Here is a 19,006-nt window from a genome sequence, read left to right as displayed (position 1 = left end):
GGGGGAGGGGGGAGGAGGGGGAGGAGGGGAAGGAGGGGAGGGGGGAGGAGGGGAGGGGGGAGGAGGGGTAGGAGGGGAGGAGAGGGAGGAGGGGGAGGAGGGGAGGGGGGGAGGAGGGGTAGGAGGGGAGGAGGGGGAGGAGGGGGAGGAGGGGGAGGAGGGGGAGGAGGGAGCTTTCCTGGCAAACGCCTCCGTGCGACTCAGCTGGGTCAGCTGCAGCGAGCGGGTACGCGCACCTGTGACTTTGAGTGACAGTTGTGTAGGTAGTGCTGCAGTCCTAAGATAGCCAATCAACAGCTGTATAACTGAATATTAGAAAACGTACAGCTGTTCGCGCCAGGGTATTTAAGACAGCGCTCTGCTTTGTTCAGGGCCCAGAGTCTGGAGACAAAACTTTCCTCGGGGCCTGCAGGCAACATAAAAGCTGTTTCCGTGTGAAGAGCCTTGGTGTCCCGCTCTGTCTGGGACTCCCGCTACAGAGTTGCCTTTATGAGGGTTTATTTTGGCCCACGGTTCTGGATGGTCATGGGCTGGGACTGCACGGCCCTGTTGGCTGGGTATCCGATGAGGGCATTCTTACTGGTGGGTTCAGGGGGGCACAGAGCATCCCAATGCAAGAGGGGGTGTGAGTCCATCTGCCTGTCTGCTTATAAATCCACCATGTCTGACCACTGGGGCTCCACCCTAACAACCCGATTCAATGCCATCACTTGCTGAAGGCCCCACCTCCAAACGCATGACTGGACTGAGTCTCCCAGGGACAACAGACAAACCCCTGGCACACAGGCCCTGCCCACCGCTATCCGTACCCTGGCAGTCGTCTCCCTCCATGCGTGGCCTCAGGTGCCATGATGAGTCCATCCACCTCGGGCACAATTTCAGGCTCTGGGTGTGGTGTGAATGCAGCTCCTCCTGTCAACACTAGCAAGGCCCTGCTCAAACCACTGGTCCCCAGAGAGCTTCCCCACGAATCCGGGTCCTCCTGACGGACTGGTTGTTGCTGGCTTTGTGCAAAGATTTACTGAATGACAACTTCTTTCAAAGCTGGCTTTACATTTTCAGAGTCCGTCTCTCCAGGAGTTGGGCAGATTCCCTTGGTTAAAAGAGAATAAAAGGCCACCAAATTCCGTGCGGCAACCACATGGTTCTTCCCTCCCTGCTCACAGCCATTCTCTGAGCCTCACACGGGCGCCGTGACATCTCCCACTTCAAAGCGTTCCGCTCAGAGCGTGGTTTCAGAAGTCAAGCACAGGCAGGTTCCTATCCTTTGTTCTCAAAACCACTCAGTCCTAAGCTGGGCTCTCGCTCCACCCAGCTCACCACTGATTCCCCCAGAAGGCTTCCGACACAGAAACGCAGACATGCAAATCGGCCCACTCCACTCCATCCCGGGACTGGGTATCTCCAGTGGCTGCACTAAAGAAAGGGACAGCCTCCTCTCTCATCTGTCAGTGTCACAATTCTCCCTTTGTTTGGCCCCTGTAACTGAGCTATCGTCTGTCGGGACAACACCCAAGGAAGGAGCTGCCCCTCCTCTGCGGAACCAGAGGGCCCTGCTGACGTCTCCCTCCTCTGCAGAAATGGTCACCCTATTGTAACCCAAGAACTGGCTTCTGCCAAAGGCCGGCCTTGCGTGCGAGTGACGACGGACGTGGACACAGTAGTTCCTGAGTGCTGCTCCCAGGAAGCCGAGTGATAGAGAAAGCGGAGAAGGAGGCAAAGATGATCACAGAGGTCACCGCTGTGGGTGAGTGAGGCTGAGAGTCGGCGGGAACCTCCTGCGGAACCCCGTCCACAGAATCGCCCTGCGGGGGCTGGGGAGCTGGGGGCTTCAGACACCAACTCTTGACACCGTCGGCTGAGCTCCAACCCGTGATGTTAACACATGCACACGCACACACATGCACACGCACATGCGCACACACACACATGTGCACACACATGCACATACACACACGCACATACACAGAGACACACGCGCACGCACGCACACGCACACGCACACACACACAGCAGTCCGGCAGCTTTAGGGAAAACTCCGAAGCAGAGAGGCTGAGAGGCCGCGAGCACGAGCCGTGAGACGCACCATCAGCGTCTACCCCGGCTGTGGCTCCCTCACAGGCTGCTGAAAGGACGTGACGTGGCCGGCAGAGCTGATTCCCACACCTCCTCCCACCCCCGCCTCCCTTCCAGCGATCCAGCCTGGCGGGACACGCACCACTCCTGCGTCTCGTTCGCATCTCTGAGAGCCGGCACAGCACGGACACAGGCGGAGCTGAACAAATGGATGATTCCACGTGTGCGTAAGCGAACGGACAGATGCAGTTACAGCCAAGACTTCCTTCCTCCACATCAGACTCGGGCCGACCCAGCAGTGCTTCTGACCTCTTTTTATGACTGGCTCTGTTAAGTGTTTTCTAACCATATATTCTGAATTTTCACCATAAAATGTATTTTATCCTAGTGCATAAGAGCTATAATAAAAGTTCCGAAAAAGGATTTCTGAAAAGCAATGAGACTACTGTATAAAAAATAAAATTACAAAATCACTTGTCTTCCCTTTGCCAGTTTAGTGACTGACTTTTGCCATAAAGCGTACTGGAAGTTCACTGACGATAAAGACCAGAAACCTTTACTTTATCAGATTTTAAAGAAATTTATCACCTTTTCTCAAGGATACTGCACCAGTTTGCTGGTTAAATTGGAATTTGGTATACATGCAAGCTTTTAAAGATGAAACTCAATGGCCGGGGCCATGGCTCACTAGGCTAATTCTCCGCCTTGTGGCGCCAGCACACTGGGTTCTAGTCCCGGTTGGGGCACCGGATTCTGTCCCGGTTGCCCCTCTTCCAGTCCAGCTCTCTGCTGTGGCCAGGGAGTGCAGTGGAGGATGGCCCAAGTGCTTGGGCCCTGCACCCCATGGGAGACCAGGAGAAGCACCTGGCTCCTGCCATCGGATCAGCGCAGTGCGCCGGCCACAACGTGCCGGCCGTGGCAGCCATTGGAGGGTGAACCAACGGCAAAGGAAGACCTTTCTCTCTCTCTCTCTCTCTCTCTCTCTCACTGTCCATCACTCTGCCTGTCAAAAAATTTTAAAAAAAAGAAAAAAAAGAAAAAGAAAAAGAAACTCAATGGCCGGGGCCGTGACTCACTTGGTTAATCCTCTGCCTGCGGCACCGGCAACCCATATGGATGCCAGGTTCTAGTCCCAGTTGCTCCTCTTCCAGTCCAGCTCTCTGCTGTGGCCCAGGTGCTGGGGCCCTGCACCCCATGGGAGACCAGGAGAAGCACCTGGCTCCTGCCATCGGATCGGCGTAGTTCCGGCCATAGTGGCCATTTGGGGGGTGAACCAACGGAAGGAAGACCTTTCTCTCTGTCTCTCTCTCTCTGTCTAACTATATGTCAAATTTTTTTAAAAAATGAAACTCAATGGAGATATAATGATGTGAGATTTTAAAAGTTGATGTTGGGGCCAGTGCTGTGGTGTAACAGGTAAAACCGCTGCTTTCAGTGTAGCATCCCATATGGACGCCGGTTCGAGTCCTGGCTCTCCAATTCCAATCCAGCTCTCTGCTGTGGCCTGGGAAAGCAGTAGAAGATGACCCAAGTCCTTGGACCCCTGCACCCGCATGAGAGACCAGGAAGAAGCTCCTGGCTCCTGGCTTTGGACTGTTACAGCTCTGGCTGTTGCGGCCATCTGGGGAGTGAACCAGCGGATGGAAGACCTCTCTGATGATCTTCCATCCTCTCTCTCTCTCTGCCTCTCCTTCTCTGTGTAACTCTTTCAAATAAATAAATCCTTAAAAATAAAAAATAAAAGTTGATGTTAGCAGAAAAACAGCAAGTTCAGTAATATATTTCTAAATAAATGCAGGCGGAGTCCCGGAACACGGGCTGGGCCTGAACAGCTGGGCGCTCGGAGTGCGCCCGGAGCAGGAGACTGAGCCCGTGCCCGGTGGCACGGAGTACGCCGCGGGAGACGCCGCACCTTGGGGCGGGCAGGCCGGACAGGGGGCTCGGCGGAGCACCCAGGTAGCATGGAGACAGGAGCCAGTGTCTGGCGGCTCTGACGGACCCCGGCCCCGCCTCACCCACCTGCGAGGCCAGGACGGGGCTCCGGGAGTCCAGTCCATGCCGCCCATCTGCAGATGGGCGCCGGGCCCCTGGCACAGCCCCGTGGCGGGCGCCACAGTGACCCTGATAATACGCACGTGCCCTGCTTCCTCTCCTCTGCCCGTGTGACCGCCCGTGGACGGCCGAACCTCGCTGACCCTGGCCGGGCACCGCTGATCTTGCTTCTTCCCCCGTGTGGAGCTTCCGGAAGCCTGGTTCTATTCAACTTACAGAGGAGAGGCTGGAGTACGTGTTTCTTAGTGTCTGTCAGCATGAGGAAAATCACAAATAGGAAAATATTTTACTTATTATTGAATTTCATTTGTATGTGAACACACGTTTTATCATACAAGCGACTGCCAACTGTAAAAAGGAAGGTTCTGGATGACCCCTCTTGCCTTGCTGACTTTGGAGAAGAAAGATCTTGGAATGACATTCTGGTGCATTGTTCCAATAACTCACAAATGAAAACTTTATTTGAAAAAAATGTGGGCCGGCGCCACGGCTCACTAGGCTAATCCTCCGCCTTGCAGCGCCGGCACACCGGGTTCTAGTCCCGGTCGGGGCGCCGGATTCTGTCCCGGTTGTTCCTCTTCCAGGCCATCTCTCTGCTGTGGCCTGGGAGTGCAGTGGAGGATGGCCCAAGTGCTTGGGCCCTGCACCCGCATGGGAGACCAGGAGAAGTACCTGGCTCCTGCCATCGGATCAGCGCGGTGCGCCGGCCGCAGCGCGCCAGCCGTGGCGGCCATTGGAGGGTGAACCAACGGCAAAAGGAAGACCTTTCTCTCTGTCTCTCTCTCTCTCACTGTCCACTCTGCCTGTCAAAAAAAAAAAAAAAAAAAAAAAAAAAAACGAAAAAAATGTGGATAATGAAAGTCAAGTGGTTAAGTCAACAATGCTAAATCCTTGCATGGATTACTATACATCTACTGATATTTTAAAAGAAATCTGTAGCAACATGAAATAACAAGAATAATAATTAGTGGGAAAGGTAGGATCTATCGTAGGAAGGGAAGAGACAGGTACATTTTAAAAGCCTGAATTAGAACGCAAAGGAAGGTGTGTGGCCTAGCTGTTGTCACTGGTCGGGGTAGCTGTGTCCCATGTCAGAGTATCCGGGTTCAGTCCCAGGCTCTGGTTCCTGATTCCAGTTTTCTGCCAGTGTGCACTGCGGACAGCAGTGCGGATCCTGTCACCCGCATGGGAGACCTGGGTTGAGTTTTTGACTGCTGGCTTTAGCCCCTCAGTTGTTGTGGGCATTTTGGGAGTGACAAAGTGAATGGTGGGGTGCTCTCTCTCAAATAAATACATTGAAAATGGTGTTCAGGGGGCCAGCGCTGTGCTGCCACATGTTAAGCCACTGATTACAACCCAGGCATCCCATAGCAGGGTGCTGGTTCGAGTCCCAGCTATTCCACTTCTGGTCCAGCTCCCTGCTGACGCAATAGAAGATGGCTCAAGTGCTTGGAACCCTGCCATCCATACGGGAGCCCAAAATGCAGTTCCTGGCTCTTGATTCCTGGCTTTGGCTTGGCCCAGACCTCGATGTGGTGGCCATTTGGGAACTGAGCCAGTGGATGGAAAATATAATCTCTTTCTATCACTCTGCCTATTAAACCTATTAAAAAAAAAAAACAATGTTTTAGAAAAGAAATATATGACAAAATGTACTCTTCCCTTTTCCTACTTTAATTTCATCTATTTAATACCATTCATTACTTTCACAACTGAAAAACAAGTTCAGAAGGAATATAGCTCTGTTTTGATTTAACTAATGTGCAAAACATCTAAAGTGCGGGGCCAGATCTGTGGCGTAGCAGGTAAAGCTGCCACCTGCAGCACTGGCATCTGTATGGGTGCCCGTTTACCTGTTTGAGTCCCAGCTGCTCCTCTTCCAGTCCAGCTACCTGCTAATGCGCCTGGAAAAGCAGCCAAGGATGGCCTGAGTCCCTGGCCCCTGCACCCACATGGGAGACCTGGGTGAAACTGCTCTCTCCCTCTCCCTCTCCCTCCTCTCCCTCTCCCTCTTCTCCCTCTCCCTCCTCTCCCTCTCCCTCCTCTCCCTCTTTTTTTTTTTTTTTTTTTTTTTTTTTTTTTTTTTTGACAGGCAGAATGGACAGTAAGAGAGAGAGACAGAGAGAAAGGTCTTCCTTTTTTCTGTTGGTTCACCCTCCAATGGCTGCTGTGGCCGGCCCACCGCACTGATCCAAAGGCAGGAGCCAGGTGCTTCTCCTGGTCTCCCATGGGGTGCAGGGCCCAAGTACTTGGGCCATCCTCCACTGCACTCCCGGGCCACAGCAGAGGGCTGGCCTGGAAGAGGGGCAACCGGGACAGAATCCGGCGCCCTGACCGGGACTAGAACCCGGTGTGCCGGCGCTGCAGGCAGAGGATTAGCCTAGTGAGCCGCAGTGCCGGCCGACTTTCAAATAAATAAATAAATCTTTAAAAAAAAAAAAACAAAACTCCACTTGTTCATGGGGCTTAGAGCTGAAAGTGTTTACTCTATGGGTCTGGACTGAACTGTTTTGACCCAGATAATTCTGTGCCTTCGCTTGTCAATCACCTTTTGTTCTCCCACAGGGCATGAAGCAGATTTGGGAACGGTTGGAGAACTGTGTGCCTGGCAGTCAATTGCTGGACGAGGCCCTCAGTGCAGGTTTGTTGATGGAATGACACGTCCCTTACTACTGGCTCCCTCCCCAACGTAAAAGAAAACTGAATGGACTCAGAAGCTGAAGTCCAGCCCTGGCGGGGACACGCTCCCCATGGCTCTTCCTGACCAGGATCGGCTGCCTGGATGTCATAGAACTAAATATTGATATTGGCATGAATTATGTTTTAAATGTGAGATTATTTTTGATCAGCAGGTACAAAGTGCTCTCGAAAGGAAATTTACGTCATAAGTGACAGCGATATCTTTGTGTAAAGTGCAGGCTGGCTGAGTCAGGAGCACGGAGGATGTGGTTGGGGCGGGCAGTCTCCCTGGAGTACAGGCAGGGTGGCTGCACTTAAAGCCCCCGACACCAACGCTCAGGTCATCCTCCTGCCGACACCACGCCACACACGTTGTCACGCGTGAGGGTCAGGACTCCACGATCACACCCTCACATTGATGCTCCACTTGTTTCCTTGGCTGGTTTTGTTGGAGTCGTAAGCCTGAGGCTGACCCCTGACCAGCAGGGGACACACAGACACTCCCCCACAAGGCGTCCATGATAGGGAAGAACACAGCACAAGCACCGGGAGTTCTGTCGAAGCAGGAACCGCCGTATTGAGGAAGCGTACAGGCTTGTAAAGCTTACGAAGGACATGTGCAGTAGGGGAGCCAGTCAGCGAAAAGGTCACACAGGCGTGGCTGGAGCACGCACAGGGGCACCTTAAGCAAAGTATAGGGATCACGCACTGTCCACGTGTCCGGAACTAAAGGGGACCTGTCCCTGCCGGTGGTCCGATCCGACACAGCTTAACCGCAGCAGCCGCAGACACGCCAGGCGCCATGTGGTAATGGAGGTTTTAGGCAATGCCCAACATGGTTTCCCTAAAGAAACAATAACCCTGGGCCGGCGCCGTGGCTCAATAGGCTAATCCTCCACCTTGCGGCGCCGGCACACCGGGTTCTAGTCCCGGTCGGGGCGCTGGATTCTGTCCCGGTTGCCCCTCTTCCAGGCCAGCTCTCTGCTATGGCCAGTGAGTGCAGTGGAGGATGGCCCAGGTGCTTGGGCCCTGCACCCCATGGGAGACCAGGAAAAGCACCTGGCTCCTGGCTCCTGCCATCGGATCAGCGCGGTGCGCCGGCTGCAGCGGCGGCCATTGGAGGGTGAACCAACGGCAAAGGAAGACCTTTCTCTCTCTGTCTCTCTCTCTCACTGTCCACTCTGCCTGTCAAAAAATTAAAAAAATAAAAATAAAAATAAAAAAAAAAAAAAAAAGAAACAATAACCCTGCGTCCAACATCTTTCCATCTGTTCTGTGAACACTTCTTCCAAGTAATTCAACCTGAAGGCGGTGTGGGGAGCCTCTCACACTTACAGTGAGCGTGGAAGTGAGAGCAGCCGCGGGGACTGCGCCCTGCACGTCAGAGTTGACAGAATCCACACGCGGATAGGGATACGCACAATGCAGTCAGACGTGGCCCTCTGGCCATAGTCTGCCAGCCCTGTTCTAGCTTACCAAGATGGCTGCTCAGGGCGGGCGTTTGGTGCCACCGCGGTTCAGGCGTCAGTTGGGAAGCCCACATCCCGTACTGGAGTGCCGAGGTTCGAGTCCCGGCCCCACCTCTGATGCCAGCTTCATACTAATGGGGCCCTGCCACCCACACGGAGACCTGAGCCGAGTTTCAGGCTCCTGGCTTTGCTCTGCCTACCCTCAGCTGTGGCAGGCATTTGGACAGCGAACCAGCAGCTGGAAGATCTTTCTCTGTGTGTCTGTCTCTCTCTCCTTCTCTGATTCTGCCTCTCAAAGAAAATGAAAATAAATATAAATATTCAAAAAATTTAGGCCGGCGCCATGGCTCACTAGGCTAATCCTCCACCTGTGGCGCTGGCACACCGGGTTCTAGTCCCGGTCGGGGCACCGGATTCTGTCCTGGTTGCCCCTCTTCCAGGCCAGCTCTCTGCTGTGGCCAGGGAGTGCAGTGGAGGATGGCCCAAGTGCTTGGGCCCTGCACCCCATGGGAGACAAGGATAAGCACCTGGCTCCTGCCTTTGGATCAGCGCGGTACGCGGGCGGCTGCGGCCATTTGAGGGTGAACCAACGGCAAAGGAAGACCTTTCTCTCTGTCTCTCTCACTGTCCACTCTGCCTGTCAAAAAATTTTTTTTAAAAATAGCTGTACAGCAGCAATGTGCATATGGTTGGTTGTGATGCGTGTAAAATTCTTGTCAAAATTAGCTGTAACATTGCACCCAACACAGAACCTGCCGTGACCACAATTTGCAGATGTTTACGTGTGTATGCAGAGAACAGAGCTGCAAATTTTTTTTTTTTTGACAGGCAGAGTGGACAGTGAGAGAGAGACAGAGAGAAAGGTCTTCCTTTGCTGTTGGCTCACCCTCCAATGGCCGCTGCGGCCGGCACGCTGCGACCGGTGCACCACGCTGATCCGATGGCAGGAGCCAGGTGCTTCTCCTGGTCTCCCATGGGGTGCAGGGCCCAAGCACTTGGGCCATCCTCCACTGCACTCCCTGGCCACAGCAGAGAGCTGGCCTGGAAGAGGGGCAACCGGGACAGAATCCAGCGCCCTGACCAGGACTAGAACCCGGTGTGCCGGCGCCGCAAGGCGGAGGATTAGCCTAGTGAGCCGCGGTGCCGGCCCAGAGCTGCGAATTCTTGTGACGAAGTTCATGCCTAACACTGTGTGCATGCATGCATGTGTGTAAACTGTATGTATCTACATTTAACCTGTGTGCTGTCCTGTTGCTGCCCACATATCCAATTATATCTTCGACAACTATGTAGTTTGTAAATCAACTTAAGCTTTCCACCATGTTCCTGCAGGAAGCAGATCGGCTCCTGCCTGTGCCTGAGACCAGGAAGCAGTGTAACAGCCTAGGAAATGGGGTTTGTGCCTTCGGCCCACAGTGAAAGAGACTGCAAACAACACCTGCTTTTCACACAGAAACTGTGTGTGTCTTGACGCTCAGCACCCACCTCCACTCATGTCACACAGATTACAGGCAAAGTAGGCAGCATTTATTGCAAATCTGGTTTTCTTTTAATGTAACAAAAAGCATTTCTCTGTTCTTGTCATGTTCTTTCTCAATACAAGGCACTTTTTAAAAGTTTTCTTTTTTAATTTATTTATTTGGAAGGCAGAGTTACAAGAGAGGAGAGTAGGAGGAGGAGAAGGGAAAGAGAGAGAGAGAGCGCGCTTCCATCTGCTGGTTCATTCCCCAAATGGCTGCACTGGCCAGGGCTGGGCCAGACCGAAACCAGGAGCCCGGATCTTCTTCCAGGCCTCCACCGTGGGTGCACTTAGCCATCTGTGGCTGCTTTCCTAGGTGCGTTACTAGGGAGCTGGATGCTGAGCGGCTGCGACTGGAACAGGGCAGTCTGGGCGACTCGGGACCTGCACAGCCCCTCTGGCGAGGCCCTGGCTCATGACTTCCCCCGAGGAATAACTGACTCAGGAGCCTCTCTTCTCTCCAGCAGGATTCTCTTTGAACCAGCAGGAAGATCTCCCCCTTAACTGTCACAGTGGCCGCGTCCTATAATACATGAAGCAGTGTGGATTGTGAGCAAACTCTAATCGAGTCACAAACATCGCCTTTGGTTCAGGTGTCCATCAGAGCAATGGCCAGGCGGGTTGCTGACAACAGCACGAGTTTCAGAGTTCCCCAAGGGACTGCGTTGAGTACAGCCAGTCAAGTCGCCATGTGCATGCCCACATCCCATATCAGCACCCCTCCAGTCCCGGCTGCTCCACTTGCAATCCAGCTTCCGGCTAATGTGCCTGGGAAGGCCGCAGAAATGACCCAAGTGCTTGGACCCGGGTGGGAGACCCAGATGGAGTTCCAGGCTCCTGGCTCCAGACCGACCCAGCTCCAGCTGTTTTGGCCTTCAGATGGAAGACTGTTGGCCATTTGGCCAGCGCATAGAAGATCTCTGTCATTCTGGCTTTCAATTAAATAAATAAACTTTAGGGGAAAAAAAGTTACAAGTAGCCAGAGCAAAGAGGAGGGTGGCGCAAGTTCCGGGATCGCGTCCGGCTCAGCACCTTCCCAGCTCGCCCGGTTTCCCCCGCAGGGAATGCCGATGCCGCGGTGCAGACGGCTAGTCAGCGAGCGCTGTTGTGCACGGAGCGCAGTCCCAGAGGGCCGCGCGAGGCCCTGCACGCAGCCTCGCTTCCCTGTGAAGCAGCACCCTGGGCCTAGCACGTCTGTTATATTAGTCTTTATAAAGAACCAATCCCAAGACCAAAACCATGAACTGTAATTTTTAAAAGGCACCTCGCAGGGTTTGTCGGCTGATTTTCTGTTTTCTGATGTCGGTAATTTCATGCTCATTTTAAAGTGTATTTCGCAATTATTTTCTCATACTTTTGAAATGGATGCTTAGGGTGTCTCTTTTCTTAAAACATTTGCACCCACATATTGGCCTCTAAATGTTGGAACTTCTCCGTGTGTTGTGTATTATTATTATCCATGACTGTCCAAAAGACCTGTGATTTCCACTTTAACCTTTTTTGGCCCGATAGCTATTTAAGGAAGTTTTGAAGTCAATTTCAAGGTGATGAGAATTACATTCCCTGAGAATGGAGCAGATACAATTGACAACGTCTGCAGTATTTTATGTTTGATTCACAACACACTGCTCGGGGGAGGGTACATGGTTAATGGCGATGTGAAAAATAAATATTCACAGCTCATACGACATCCACATTCATGTTGCACAAAAATACACCAATCCTGCTTGGTTGGCTCCACAACAGATTCGAGCTGACAGAGGAATGAAGGAATGCGTCAGCTGAGATTATGCAGAACAAAATAGTGAAGAAAACAGAATGGACCCTAAGGGGCCACTTGAACACCATCAAGCGTACCAACAGACACCTGACGGCAGTCCAGAAGGAAAGGAAAAAAGAAAGAAGTAGTAACCAAAGAGCAAGCACGCTTGATGGAAGACTTTCACTCACATGCCCGAGAAACGCAGTGAGTCCCAAGTAAGATAAACTCGGAGACACCAACATAGGCACGTCTGAGGCAAGATGCCGAAAGTCGGAGAATTCTAAATGAAGAAGAGAGTAACTCAGCCGGCACAAGGGACTAGAATCCAGAGCTGCTGTCTCTTCAGAAACTGTGGCGCCCAGAGGCCGTGGGGGTAGCACAGCCCAAGTGTTAAAGTCTCAGACCGAGAATTCACACTCGGCCAAGTGAGCCTTCCAAAGTGGGGAGACACGCAGACTTCCCCGGATTGTGTAACCCACCTCACCCGAGGACACAGAGCGTGGGGTCGGTGCTGAGGCCCAGTGGGGTAAGCCCGGGCTGCGGTGCCGGCGTCCCGTAGAAGCTCCAATTGGAGTCCCAGCTGCTCCACTTCCAACCCAGTAACTTGCTGATCTGCCTGGGAAAGCGGCGGAAGATGACCATGTGCTTGGGCCTCTGCTACCCACGTGGGAGACCCAGCTGAAGCTCCTGGATCCTGGCTCGCCTGGCCCAGCCCTCACCGTTGAAGCCATTTGGGGAATGAACCGGTGGATGGAAGATCTCTCTCACTCCCTCTCTCTGTGTAACTCTGACTTTCAGATAAGTAAAAAGATCCTTAAAAAGAAGAGTGTGCGTGCTGTCCCTGAATGTGGTTAGAGGCCGTGTGTGCCGTAGGCTTCGCCTGTAACCCAAGCCTCTTTATCTTGTCACTTCCCCCTGCTATTGTTCCCTTTGGTTCTTTGGAAAAATTCTTACCCACCATGTATAATGAACGTCTTTTTAATATTATGCCTTCCTTCCCCAAAATCTATTTATATACCACTAAGTCAAGCTGTGCTAAGACACCACTTTGGCATTCGGTTACAACTCTACATGATAATTTCCCACTTGAAACAACAATTATTTTATCAAGGAGACACAGCTGCAAACACAGCAATTCCTCTGAGCCGCCGTTAGCTGAGTGCTCCCCGCTGTCTGGCCAGATGTGGAGCTGCAGCAGTGAGCTCCCTTCACAATGGGGAGCGCGCAGGGAGTGAGCACAGGGCCGCCTGCCCAGGGTGCAGCTCCGGCCCCGCCGCCAGCCCTGGCCCCAGTGCGCTCCTGCCCTCACCCTCTGCCTCTCGCCCTGTCCACCCTGGGCCTCCTGCCCTCACCCTCTGCCTCTCGCCCTGTCCACCCTGGGCCTCCTGCCCTCACCCTCTGCCTCTCGCCCTGTCCACCCTGGGCCTCCTGCCCTCACCCTCTGCCTCTCGCCCTGTCCACCCTGGGCCTCCTGCCCTCACCCTCTGCCTCTCGCCCTGTCCACCCTGGGCCTCCTGCCCTCGCCCTCTGCCTCTCGCCCTGTCCACCCTGGGCCTCCTGCCCTCGCCCTCTGCCTCTCGCCCTGTCCACCCTGGGCCTCCTGCCCTCGCCCTCTGCCTCTCGCCCTGTCCCCCTGGGCCTCCTGCCCTCGCCCTCTGCCTCTCGCCCTGTCCCCCCTGGGCCTCCTGCCCTCGCCCTCTGCCTCTCGCCCTGTCCACCCTGGGCCTCCTGCCCTCGCCCTCTGCCTCTCGCCCTGTCTACCCTGGGCCTCCTGCCCTCGCCCTCTGCCTCTCGCCCTGTCCACCCTGGGCCTCCTGCCCTCGCCCTCTGCCTCTCGCCCTGTCCACCCTGGGCCTCCTGCCCTCGCCCTCTGCCTCTCGCCCTGTCCCCCCTGGGCCTCCTGCCCTCGCCCTCTGCCTCTCGCCCTGTCCCCCCTGGGCCTCCTGCCCTCGCCCTCTGCCTCTCGCCCTGTCCACCCTGGGCCTCCTGCCCTCGCCCTCTGCCTCTCGCCCTGTCCCCCCTGGGCCTCCTGCCCTCGCCCTCTGCCTCTCGCCCTGTCCACCCTGGGCCTCCTGCCCTCGCCCTCTGCCTCTCGCCCTGTCCACCCTGGGCCTCCTGCCCTCACCCTCTGCCTCTCGCCCTGTCCACCCTGGGCCTCCTGTCCCCACTTCCTCTAAGTCTCAGAAGCAAGTCGCTTCAGCGCATTCTACTGTCCATTGCTGCCACTCCAGAAAGTCCTCGTGTTATAAAGTCTCCCAGGACTGAAATTATCCGTGCACCGGTGTTCCCGGTTCTTCCCTCCCTGGGGGCCGAGCGCAGCGCCTGCCGGGGTGTTCAGCAAGTCCCCACATGTGTCCCCCCAACCCAGCAGTGATGACTTCAATGTGAAAAGGCCCTGGGACTGGCAGAGCTGCAGTCAGGATTTCTCAGCACACGAGGCATTCCTGCTAACGACCGTGAGAACCACGATTGTAAAAGGGGCTGAAGATACCAGCAGTCTCGGCTTCCAAAGCAGGGAGTCACTGAAGGTTCGCACGATGGAGGCACGTAGCTTTTTTTTTTTTTTTTACAGGCAGAGTGGACAGTGAGAGAGAGACAGAGAGAAAGGTCTTCCTTTGCCGTTGGTTCACCCTCCAATGGCCGCCGCGGCTGGCGCACCGCGCTGATCCGATGGCAGGAGCCAGGAGCCAGGTGCTTCTCCTGGTCTCCCATGGGGTGCAGGGCCAAGCACCTGGGCCATCCTCCACTGCACTCCCTAGCCACAGCAGAGGGCTGGCCTGGAAGAGGGGCAACCGGGACAGAATCCGGCGCCCGACCGGGACTAGAACCCGGTGTGCCGGCGCCGCTAGGCGGAGGATTAGCCTAGTGAGCCGTGGCGCCGGCCCACGTAGCTCTTTTCAAACACAGCAGATCCAGCCTCTCAGTGTTACAGAGCGTTGGGGATTCTTCAGGAAATAGCGCATCTTGTGCTGGAGAAATATTTTCTTGAAGTTCCACCACTCCTCCATTTCCCTTTATTAAATTTAAGTAAGTGTGATTTTATTTATTTTTAATATTCACTTGAAAGAGTGACAGAGTGAGATCACGCCTCCATCCACGGATTCACTCCCCAGGTGGCCGCAGCAGGTGGGACTGGGCCAGGAATTCCAGCCGGGTCTCCCACGTGGGAGGCAGGGGCCGAGCACCTCGGCTGTCACGTGCTGTCTCCCCAGGCCCGTTCACAGGAAGTGTTTAAAACGCTGCCGCTAAGTAGAGACGCAGGGGAGGAAGGTCTAGGAGGGATTCCATGATGTCAACAATTCAGAGGGCAAGCAGCGAGGGCTCATGCCAGCCTCCTGCCCTGCGACGCTCGGTCACACAGACTGCAGACTCCGAGGGCGGGGTGCTCTCGAGAAGGCCTCTGGGCACACTGGGCACCCCCATGGCCTGGGGAGCACACACAGCTGTGCGGCCCCTCTCACCCCGCCCCCACTCCTGCCACGTGGGAACCCTCCTATCAATCCCCGAACGAGTTCCTAACGCTGTCCTGGTGTTGAAGTGCAAATGCTTTTAATACGGAACAACTGTATTGTATTTTCTACCATTATTTTTGCTCACTTAATTAGTTTAACCAGGGGAGCTAATCAGCTCTCAGCGTTTACTAAAATCCTGGCAATTATCACCCTGCGTTCTCCTCCCAGGTTTGTGCCCGTTTCGTTCGTTTGCTGACACTCCTTGAGATCAGCTCACAAATGAGCTCCGTCTGGAAATCCTTACCAATTCTACAAGGGATGGTCCCTGACCCCTCGGCCTCCGGGAAACCATCACGGAGTCTTCCTCAGCTGCTTCGCTCTCTGGACGCTGCCGTCCTAAACAGGGTCAGTTTATTTAATACCCCACAAAGTGAAGAGACGGAGGCAGCATTCATGCGTTAAGACCAGGAAAATGCAGACGTTTCTCCTCTCTCCCGACTGTGGAAACTGCGTGGTACAGAAGATGCAACTTTAAGGAATGTTGTTTTGGCTGCTGCTGTGGGGGTGGGGTGTGGCCGTGGCTCTCAGCGGGGGGCTGCACAGGGAGCACCCCACAGCCCTTCGTCCCTGGAAGACGGTGCAAATGCTGCGTGAGAATGACTTCTGGAAACATGTTCACTGATTGAGTGGTAGATTATTTTTTTGAAGTTTTCTAATTTTTAAGTGATTTCTTTGTTTATTTGAAAGGCAGAGTTACAGAGAGAGGGGGAGACTCATCCGCTGGTTCGCTCCCCGGATGGCCGCAACAGCCAGGGCTGCGCCAGGCTGAAGCCAGGAGCCAGGAGCTTCTTCTGGGTCTCCCACATGGGTGCAGGGGCCCGCGCACTTGGGCCATCTGCCGCTGCTTTCCCAGGCTGTTAGCAGCGAGCCGTTACCAGTCGCGGGGGAAGAGGGGTTGCAGCGTGAGTGCCCATTGGATGGGGGTTTCACATACCGTATGCTGATTGGCTTGGGGCTCATAGAGATAGCGGGGGTCTCTTGGAGACAACCCAATTCTCCTTAGGGCCTCGGCCCCTTCCTCTGCCAGCTCAGCTTGGAAGACCACAACCAACTTGAAGGCATGATTCAAAGCTGCAAGGTCACACACGCATCACAAGGAGCTATAGTGGGGGAGGGACGGGTCCGTCTGGAGACAGGCCTTCCAGCCACAGCTGGCTGCCTGCTTGTGAGGACATTCTACCGTGTCTCAGGGGCCACAGACTCCCAGTCCCACCTGATACCCTCAGGAGCCAGGTCAGAAGTGCAGCAGCCGGGACACAAACCAGTCCCGGCATGGGATGCTGGCATCACAGGCAGTGACTTCATCCACTACACCACAATGCCAGCCCTCAATTTTTAATTTCTTAAGCTTTTATTTATTATCATTTTGAGAGGCAGAGAGAGTTCTTCCATCTGCTGGTTCACTCCCCAAATGCCTGCAAGAGCCAGGGCTAAGCCAGGCTGGAGCCAGGAGCCAGGAGCTCCATCCACATCTTGCACTTGGTGGCGGGTCCCAAACACGTGAGCCGTCATGTGCTGCCCGTCCCCCCCCCCCCCCCCGCCCCGGGTGTGCATTAGCAGCAAACTGTACTGGAAGCAGAGGAGCCAGGACCCAGACCAGGCACTCGAACACGCTGCGCGGCCTCCCCTGACCTAAGCACGGAGACAATCGCTTGTCCTAGTTTTTTTGTTTGTTTGTTTGTTTTTAAAAGAAGAAAAGAAAACACTAGGAGAGACTTTTGGGAAATTCCCCGCTAGGATCGGTCCCAGGCAGCAGGGCGGTGGAACGTGGTAGGGGTGGCCGGTGGGCTCAGGGGCCGTGGGGAGCTCCCGGCCCTGTGCTGAAGGTGAGATGTTTCTGTGCAGGGAAGGAGCGCTGGGGGAGCATTCTCCCTGTGGGAGGGCAGGCCGTTGGCCACACTGTCGCAGTGCCAATCCTCCCTCTTCGGTGAGCTCCGCTCCAACTCTGCCTTCCTCATTGATGCGCGACAGTGCCATCCAGTTAACCTTGTGCCCCCAGGACCTAACTTGCCTGTCCCAGTGCAAACTGGAAACTCAGGACCCCTGTTAAAATGTCTCTAGACTTCGATAACCCGCAATTGATTGGATAAATTTCTGAAGCCTTCTATGAAAAGTGCATGTGCAATCTGATTACACTGTGAGACTGAGGCGTGGGGGAAACTGTGAGGACTTTTAATACACTATGTTAGGGCAGCAGGGCATCCGACCGAGCCCAGCCAAGCTGGCCAGGACCCACGCCCGCGCAGCTGGTCCTGCCTGCAAGGATGGGACTGTTTGACCAGCATTGTCCAGTGTGGAGCCACTGGCCTTGTGTGGCTATTGAGTATTTAAAATACTGTGTGCAGTTGTGGAATTGATTTTTTTTTAAAGATTTATTTGTGTGCTTGAAAGAGTTACAAAGAGAGGGGGAGAGACAGAGAACTTGTATCTGCTGGTTCCCTCCCCACATGGCCACCCTGGCGTAAACCAGAAGTCCAGAATTCCTTCTGGGTCTTACTGATGGCTGGCAGAGTCCCAAACACTTGGACCGTTGTGTGCTGCTTTCCCAGGCACATTAGCAGGGTGCTGGGTTGGAACTGGAGCAGCCGGGACTCGACCTGTGCCCATTTGGGATGCCAGCATTGCAGGTGCCAGCTTAACTCGCTGCACCGCAGTGTCAGCCCCTGGAAGTGAATTTTATTTCCTCTTAACTGAAGTTAGACACCTATGGTTAGTGGATACCATATTCAACAGCACAGCCAGCGTCCCAGGGTTATTTTGGGAAATGGATGAGTTGGCCTGTCTGAAATTCTTACAGTAATGGCTAGGGAATAATGATTGTTGGCTTTAACATGTAATACTTATTACTATAAGCGTGACCCAATTTTTTGTCAGGTATTCACTTCTCTGGAATAAAAAAAAAAGTCATCCTGTTACTCTTGCCAAAGACTGGCTCAGCCATGGGCACAAGTTTAGGCCTGCTGGAGGCTGAGTCATTTGAGAATTCGGTTATTAATTACTGAGATTTGACTTAATTCACTTGTTACGTACTTTTATTTATAAATTTGCAAGCCGTCTCTACATGGCTTCCTCAGCTACTGCTATTTTTGTCGTTCTCTGAGCTCAGACCGGACTCACTCCTAACGCAGGCGAGATTTGACACTCTGTGAGGTGGCATCGTCGTAGTGGAACAGGAAGCACTTCACCTGGTCGGGCCTCGGGCGCTTTGCTGCGAACACGGGTGCTGAGAGACAGCAGGGTCGGGCACAGGCCCTGGACTCAGACTTCGGGACGGAGCTACCCTTTCCCGCAAGCTGTCCCTGGAAGGGCCCGAGCTGGCGATGCTCTGGTTTGTTTATCTGTATAAAGCGAGAGCAGTCCCAGTCTGCACCTCCCAGGCTGGGGTGGGAGCTGAAGGAGAGGAGCCCGCACACCGTCAGTTGTTCTAGAACGTTGGTCTCCTCACCCCAGTCTCAGCTCGCATGCTTCTCTGATCCTCAACAGCCTTCGCAAGAGTCAGAGACCCCAGCGGTTAGGTCTGAGGGCTGGCACTGGGGCATAGCGGTTAAGCCACTGTCTGCAGCACCGGCATCCCCCGTGGGCACTGGTTCAAGTCCCAGCTTCCCCACTTCTGATTCAGCTCCCTGCTAATGGCCTGGGAAAGCAACGGAAGATGGCCCACATGCTCGGGCCCCTGAACCCACATGGGAGACCCAGATGAAGCTCTTGGCCCCCAGCTTTGGCCTGGCCCAGTTCCAACCCAGCCCCAGCCGTTAGGACCATTTGGGGAGTGAACCAGCAGGTGGAAGCTTTCTCCCTCTCCTTTTCTCTATAACACTGCCTTTCACATAAATATAAATCTCTTAAAAAAAAAAGACATCAGATCTGGGTGGGGAAATTGCAAGTGAGAGGCACAGGAGGCGCAAAGCACGGTCCAGCCCTGAATTGGCCCGTGCTC

The 19,006-nt window shown here is 54.3% G+C and overlaps 1 non-coding gene across 1 annotated transcript; it reads left to right on the top strand.

The window, feature by feature from the left end:
• The first annotated feature begins 17,142 nt into the window (after nt 1–17,142).
• Nucleotides 17,143–17,221, top strand: LOC127488401 (small nucleolar RNA SNORD60). The gene has a single exon (XR_007916100.1). It is a non-coding gene; the product is annotated as a small nucleolar RNA SNORD60 (small nucleolar RNA).
• The last annotated feature ends 1,785 nt before the right edge of the window (nt 17,222–19,006 follow it).

This window comes from Oryctolagus cuniculus, chromosome 14 (genome assembly GCF_964237555.1).
Source record: "Oryctolagus cuniculus chromosome 14, mOryCun1.1, whole genome shotgun sequence".
Lineage (NCBI taxonomy): Eukaryota > Metazoa > Chordata > Mammalia > Lagomorpha > Leporidae > Oryctolagus > Oryctolagus cuniculus.
Note: the sequence above shows the minus strand (reverse complement) of the source record. Positions and strands in the feature narration are given on the sequence as shown.